The sequence below is a fragment of the Nicotiana tomentosiformis genome, chromosome 5, assembly GCF_000390325.3.
Source record: "Nicotiana tomentosiformis chromosome 5, ASM39032v3, whole genome shotgun sequence".
Lineage (NCBI taxonomy): Eukaryota > Viridiplantae > Streptophyta > Magnoliopsida > Solanales > Solanaceae > Nicotiana > Nicotiana tomentosiformis.
Genome location: NC_090816.1, coordinates 107,979,957 through 107,988,097, shown reverse-complemented (window position 1 = coordinate 107,988,097; position 8,141 = coordinate 107,979,957). Strand labels below are relative to the sequence as shown.

Below are 8,141 nucleotides of genomic sequence, written 5' to 3'. Positions count from 1 at the left end.
TTTATATTTTTGGAAGATTTTATAAAAATATGATTGTTCTTCCATAAATTCACGGATTCATGAAATATAATTAATATAGGATAAGGAACACTTACCCCAATGTTTTCCCGTGAAAATCGCCCAAAAATCTTCTTACCCGAGCTCAAAATCAAAAATGATGGAAAATGGGTTGAAATCTCATTTCCAGAACTTAATTTCTGTTTCCCAGGTTTTTACTCTTCGCGAACGCGGTCAGTGCCTCGCGTTCGCGAAGCACAAATTTGTGCCGTCCAACATTGCCCTTCGCGAACGCGATGCTTGCCTGGCTTGGCCTTTGCGAACGCGAAGGCAAAATTCCTGGCCAGCCCTTTTCCTTTCGCGAATGCGATGCCCTATCGCGAACGCGAAGAACAACCCCGCCTGCCTCCAGCGATACCCGCTCAATGCTCATGCCCAGCAACTGGTTGGGATAGGTGATGGCTACAGACTCCCCGATGATGAGGATATCAACACACCTGAGCAGTCTGAGGTCGAGCCGGAGCAGTCAGATGATGTGGACGATGATGAGGATGAGGAGGAAGCACATGATGAAGAGTGGAGAGCCCTAGAGGATGAGGACGCAGTTTGATCAGGGAGTTTCCTTGCACCCTACTCATTTTTCTTGTTTTATCAATTTGTGCATGCACTGAGGACAATGCATGATCTAAGTGTGGGGTGGCGACTTGTAGAAATTACTTGTAGTTGCTTGTTTATGTTATTTTAGTAAGTGTCGTTTTCTTTAGATAATTGTTTTAGTTATTTGTTTTAAGAATTTATTTTAGTGATTTGGTTTTAGTGCTTTGTTTTTGTTATTTGTTTTAGTTAGAAAAAAAATTATATATATATAGAAAAATTGGATTCTTCCCGACGATGGATCTTCTAGACAGTTTTCTTGAGGGAAGTAAGTCTTAGAAAAAAATACCAAAAAGTTTTTTTTTTTGTAGGTAGTGTAGTAATTTTCCCTTGGTTTTTATTTGGGCCACGGTTCTTTACCAAGGGCTTTTAGTTGAAGAGGGTGTAGTTAGTTTTAATTTTTAGGAGTAGGAACCACATGGCTATGCATTTAATTGCAGCAATATCTCTTAGCTTTGTTATGCCTTGAGAATAGTTAGTACTATGGTTGTGACGTTTAGGCTCGATTTTTGACTCTAGTATAAGTACCTTAAATCATAGATTATTAATTTTGCTTACCTGCTTGGACTGGAGTGTCGCGATAAAATCAATCCTGAGTGAGTTATGTGCTATGTATGTGTGAGTTTTTATATGTATTCTGTGCATTATATTTGATGTCTAGAACTTACCCCATGTGTGTGCAAAGCGAAATAGTAGTCTTGTTCAGTTTAGGAATTGATATAGGCATTTCTTTGTTAAGCCAGATATATATAGTTTACCCACGTAAATATATCGTAGTTAACCCCTTTGAGCCTATAATCATATTTTTTTGGTAACCACATTACAAGTCGTACCCCTTTGTTTGAATTGATCATAAATTTGAACTTTGTCACTGCTCATGAGTACTTGAATTGTGATGAATTATGTAAAAGTTAAAGTGTGGGGTGGTGGGTTGGCTTTTGAGTGGAACAATTGAAATGAGGTGAAAGGTGCATTGTCTTGAAAAAAATAAAGATGTCAATAAAAGGCACTTGAAGAGAAAGAAAGAAAAAAAAAAGATGAGAGAAAAATGATAATAGTGTATTGTATGAAAAATAATTCTTGATGATGGTGGCCAGTGATATACTTGTGCTTAAAGAAGTAGGGGCTAATATAAAGTGAAGTTAAGGTGGAGTTTTGGTTTGACATAAGTATGGACTTGAATGTTAAAGTGTATGTATTAAAGTGCTTAAGGGAGGTGTAGTCACTTATATCCAAATATATCCTACCCGACCCGCAACCTACATTACAACCAATCAAAGTTCTACTTGATCTTAGACTGAATGAGCTCGATTAGTAAAGTATTACACTACGGGCAAGCCTATGGTGCATCATTTGTGGTATATGAATGTTATTTCTGAGAGCGAGTGAATTTTTCCTATCTTGAGTTCCTACGTTCTTAAATCCATTGTATGTGGAACTGAGCTCTTTGTTGGGTGATGGCACATGATTCATAAAGGAAAGATAATGTCGTTGACCTCCATGTTAGAGCAAGTAAGTGAATTGTGAATAAGTCATGGTATTTGTGAGTCAAATCTTGAGGCGAGGATGTTACACCTTGGTGCTTAGACTATTTTAAATATTCTTGGTACAATGAGTTAAGGGAATTGCTTAGCGAGGTTGTGTCTGTAAGTGTGGTTTGATTGCGCGAGGACACACAATATTTAAGTATGGGGTATTGATGTGTGGCTATAATTCCATAATTTCGTACATTATTTGCCTTGCATTTTATATGCTTTAATGATAAAGTACACTTTAATTGTGCGTAACTGAGTCTATTTTATGTGTAGGTGAATTGGAGATGAAAGTAGAGCAAAAGGAATACTTAAAGTCTAAAATGTGCTCGAAAAAAGCTGAAAAGAAGAAAGAAAGAAGTGAGCAGCCTACGAATGAGGAAGTTGGCGAAGCCAAGCCTAAAGTGGGGTCCACCAGGCTTTGGAGCTGGCGACGCCAGGCGTAGGGCGAGCTCAAGCTGGCGGTAAACCTCGCGAGGCCAGGTCTGGGCGTGCACATTTTGAGTTTTAAAGACTTATTTCGTCTCCTGGTTTGACTAGGACTTGGACTACATGTTGAGATCTTTTCTTACACATATAAATAGACCTAAAACGCCACTTTTGAGGACTTTTGCAACCGGAGGCAAGGATAGCTCGTGGAACAACCGCTGGGAGTTAGACTCATTGATTTCTACATCCCTTTATCCTTACTTTGTAATTTAATTATGCAAAATACTTTGGATATTGTGACTATGAGTATGAGTAGCTAAACTTCTAATCTAGGGTTTTGATGGAACCTATTGGAGGATGATTTTCATATTACGTTAATATAGATTTGCCGTAGTATTTTCTCTATTTGTTCAACTATATTATTATTGTTGTTGATTGAAGGACCCTTAATGGACTGTGCCTATTTTGTGTGTATTACTCGGGAGAGAGTGCATATTTAGGTAGTTGTTGAACAACATCACTCCTAACGTATATGAGGGATCAATACGAAGGGTTTAAAGGTATGATTAGCGATAACGAAATCTTGGTGCGATCTGAGTGAGCCGTAATTAATGCCAACTAGCGTAATTCTGGAGAATATGTCTAGTAAATTGTCGTAATTACTCGAGAGAGAGTTACGACAGTCAAAGTGCTCATGATCGATAGAGAAGACTTAGGCAAATTTATAGAAGACGTAGCGAAAAGGATTCTGACACTAGGGGAAATCATAACCTTAGATCATTCCAATTCTTGTCTACAAACCGCAGTAGTTAGTTATTAATTGTTGTACTTTCATTACGTAATATTTAGTTAGTAAACATCCAAATTGTCACTTAAATATTTCTGAAGATTGATTGCGTAAGTTCATGCGAGTCTAGTAGTTGTGTTTGATAGGTTAATTCCCTGTGGGATTCGACTCCGGACTTATTAGCCGGAATATATTTGCAACGACCGCTTAGTCCTTTTTATAAGGCATAGTTGGGCGTGATTAGAGAACTGAGTGAATTGGTACTCTGAGAGTATGCACATCGTCTTTATCACTGATTTGCATCGCATTTGGCATTCACACTTGACATACAGGCATAGAGATGCATTTTTTCTCATGCTGTATAGTATCGCGTCATTTATGACTTCTCATACATTTTGACATATGGGCATAGAGAGACATCTTACATTTGCTATATGAAAGGAAAATAAAACATCTTATTGATTGTTGAAAGGATTCTTAGAAAAAATCACAGTTTTCAAACTTACTCATATTTTTGGCAATTTCGGTAAAAGATTTGGATTTTCACTGAGATACTTGAAAAGTATGCCTATTTTCTGAAACTGTGAATGAGCTGAGCATTTTATTTCTGAGATACTCCTTTTATTAGTTGTACTATGCTGTTATGAATTGTTGTGGGATATTGGTACTGGACCCGACATTTATTCTAGCTCGTCACTACTTTCAACCTAAGGTTAGGTTTGTTACTTATTGAGTACATGGGGTCGGTTGTACTCATACTACACTTTTGCACCTTGGGCGCAGATATTGACTGCTGACATTGATGTGATCGACGGAAGCCGGAATTGAAGATGTACCTGCGTTCTGGTTGTAGCTGCCTTTTGTTCATGGTAGCCTTAGATCTATAAAACTCTGTTTATGTACTCTTCAAACAGATGATGTATTTACTTCATTTTAACTTTGTAAACTCTATTCTTAAAAGCTCATGATTTGTACTACCAGTCATTGAGAAATGTATAGGATTTAGATTTTTTTTTACTTAATTGCCTTATTAAATTTCATTGGAATTGGATAGTTGTTAATTGGCTTACCTAATGGGTTGGGTTAGGTACCATCACGACTAGTTGAATTTTGGATCATGACAAGTAAAAGCTGACATCCTTTTATTATTGACACAAATTATTAAAAATGAGCAAAACTTTATAAACTGATCAATATACACTAAGAAACATGAAGCTGAAATTTAACATGATATGGATCCAAACTACAGTCTATATATAATTTTGAGATCAAGTATTTAAAGCTAATCCATAAACAAGTACCAAATGTGCTAACTATATTAAAAGACAGCTTCATATAAACAAGATCGAATCTCAAAATAAACTAGAAGACATAATAGTTTTCTAAGATGTACAATCAAATAAGAAACATAAAACTAGAAAGAGTCCCAAAAACTGATCAAGTCATTGAATGCAGGGAGCATTATAATAAAAGATTCAATATGAAATTACATAATTAGTAATCTTCAATTAAAGATTCAATATAAACTTCACAACAATTTAAGGTATCTCATTTACAGAGATATTAAGCTTTCCACTGAAGTATTTAGTGGCTTTTACAATTACCAGTGTCATTGATCTTCTGATAACAAGACACATATAGACCTTTTTAATTTACACCCCTTCTTTTGCCAGTTTCTCCAAAACATTCATCAGAATATTTTTTATTTCATGAACGTGTATAAATCACTACACCGAAGCTTAAAAATTCTTCAACGATGACATGTCTAATGCATCAGTAAAGAAGAAGAATCAAAAGTCAATGAACATTATAAATAAAATGAAAGAACTCACAAATTTCATAAGATAGAGAAAATGAATAATGGATAGGGCTTGAAATGTTGCTTACCCTATGCCCATAGTACTCCAATAACAAGAACAACTCCACCATGAAGTTACCATCTTTCAGCTCCATTGCTGCCTACTACAATTGTGATAAAAAAAATTTAATGACAGAAAGAAAGTGTTTTACTGTATTCTACTACTCAAATTATAAAAATTATTCATCAGACCTATATTACATTTTGTTAAAGCAATTAGAGTCACCATTCACTAACCATTAGCGCCAGCGCGTAAATTGCTCTAACATTTCTTAAATCGATATCATGCTTAAGTAAAGATCTGATAAATCTAATGCAGTATTCTCACTTAAAAAGACCTATATGTTTGTGAAATAAAGATTCATTCAACACTAGCACGTTAATATACATTATAGAATCAAGTTTATCAAGGCAATAAACTAAAATAATGAGACCTTTAAAGAGTAGAAAAATGGCACTTGATCCAAAATGAACGGATTTCACCCACCAAAGATCAAGGACAATGACAATTTAGACATAGACATCTGTTAATAACTATAGTATAACTGGCCAGCACAAAAGTCAAAGAATGATAACACCAAGAGAACATAATGGAACCTTAAAAAAATTTGGTATGATCAACTTGCAATAAAAAATAACAAGTAGATCAAGAAAGAAAATAATATTTTATAGTTGGCAAAAAAAATTGAACTGTTAGCTAAGTTATCAACCATTAAAAGGCCGATTAAATAGAGCTAGAGAAAAATTTTAGAACTTTACACTTTTGCTAAGCTTTCTCTTACCTTTTCTATTGAAAAATAAAATCTGGATTTTCAATCGCAAAATCCAGCACGTTGCTTCCTCCCTTCCCATCACCTCCCCTCCCCTACCCCACGAACAACCCAAATGGTATCAAGTATCAACCTATTCCTGCTATAAAGAGATTAATTTTAACATGCAAAACTACAGAAGCAACCATCATCATGACAAAGTGGTGTGCAAACTAGAGAATATCAGAATCTAATTTATTGGATTATTCGCACAATAAGACTATAGTAAAGAAAGCACCAAAAATCTCAAGATTCACCCAAACTATATGACTCTATTTGTACCAAATTATGATACGAATCATCGTCTCCATCTAGTTCTCAAAGATTTTCAGGAAAGGATGAACATATACTTACTTGATTAGCGAACCCCCAAAAGAGTATCTCTTACTGAAATCACTACGCTTCTCCAAAGCTCGATCATGACATAGAACAACCATAAATCTTGGATCCAAAAAGTTGAGAGTCCTATCAGCACGAGCTGTAGGGTAAATTATTGCTAAGAGGAAACAATACAAACCCAAATCCCCCAAAAAATGCAATAAAGGACGAGTTCGCCAAATCCCAATATATATAACCAGATCTGAAGGAATTTTAAGATTTTATTTCGATCTTTCCTGGGTTTAGGAAAAGTAGACTTTCTCACATGTGATTTACCCATTTTTCCCCTCGTTGATATTCCAAAATGGCATACGAATTTATAATGGCAAAACCCCCGCCACTCTTTCACAAATAAATCACAAAAGTTACAAAATATACACCATTTATAAATTACATAGAATTACGATTTTGGGGGGGGGGGGGGGGTGGAGAAGAATTTTTTTGATATATAAGGACTTACATCTCTTTTGTAGTTTTCGTGCCTAAATCATCAGCAACGGAACAAATGGAGATCAGGTTTCTAGGAAGTTTTTGCATATATTATCTCCGGAACAAGAGGGCTTACATGGGTTAGTAGCATGAATTGTTAGATCGAGTGTATCGAAAAGGGTTTAGGGAGTTGAAGAACCAAACTTTGACAAACAAGAGGTTTAATTCGATAATACAAAGAGGTTATATTGGAATGTTATTTTTTATTTAATTGTTATTTCGATTAGCGCCTCACTCTCTGGTGTCTCCCGCTTATTTTACACTTGGGACCAAATATATATAATTGTACTGACCAGATTTAATCTCTTCGCCAATTTAGCGAAAATAATATTGACACTATTTATATACATTTAGGCACCAGATTTTCCAATTGTCCTAAATATTTGGTCCCTAATAAGACTTTTTCATATAGTAATTCTAAAATCTTTAAAATGCCAACTTTTTCGAAATGCTCCCGGACTCAATTTCATGGCTGATGTTGTTATTTTCTGCCTCACTTTTCAATGTTCTTCGACCTTCATTTTCTTCTCTTTTTTTTTTCTCTTTTCGCCTTAAATCTTTTACTTTTGCATGATTTTTATTTTTCTTCAGTCTTCCAAAGACTACCCTTCCAGTTCGCTTCGTCTTCTCGGCTTGGGGTTACAATTAATTTCAGACATGCTTTTTTATTTTTTGCCAAAATTTCTTCCATTTCTCTTTTATCTTCCCAGTTTATAGTTGGAGTTAGTGGTAGATGTCTTTTTTTCTTCCGGTTCTCTTCGGTCTTACTCATTTATGCTAATTCATACTCCTTGAAGTTGATGTGAATTTTCAAGTTGGTAATTTCTTAAATCTGTCATCAGCTGAAAAGATGTCTTGATTGTAGTACATTTCAGACACAAGATCTATGCATGTTATGTGTCAACACTTCAACTTTCTACTACCGCGAAAGGATTACCTATAAACATTCGTCGTTGAAATTTGATTTCTGCTTTGTTGTTCTTCTAGATTTCATATAGGCTATTTTTTTTTATGATGCTCCTCCGTTGGAACTCTGAGCTTATGCCTTTAGATATATAACAGAGTACATACTAAAAAGGAGAAGGAATGGTTGTCCTCGCCAATTCATTATCTAATTCTCTCTTCATTATTTGTCGATCAAATGGACTGCTGTGACATAATCATATTCCTGGGTCGTATACTTTTTACAGTATTTAATATATTAATAC

The 8,141-nt window shown here is 35.2% G+C and overlaps 1 long non-coding RNA gene across 2 annotated transcripts; it reads right to left on the bottom strand.

Annotated features, from left to right (window-relative positions):
• Positions 1-4,844: 4,844 nt before the first annotated feature.
• On the bottom strand, positions 4,845-6,848 carry LOC117273685 (uncharacterized). Of its 2 annotated transcripts, XR_011407980.1 has the most exons (3): positions 6,421-6,848; positions 5,287-5,361; positions 4,845-5,164 (listed from the first exon to the last, which is right to left on the bottom strand). It is a non-coding gene; the product is annotated as an uncharacterized lncRNA (long non-coding RNA). The 2 variants fall into 2 exon arrangements; XR_011407979.1 differs by having other exon boundaries at positions 4,845-5,361.
• Between the last annotated feature and the right edge of the window lie 1,293 nt (positions 6,849-8,141).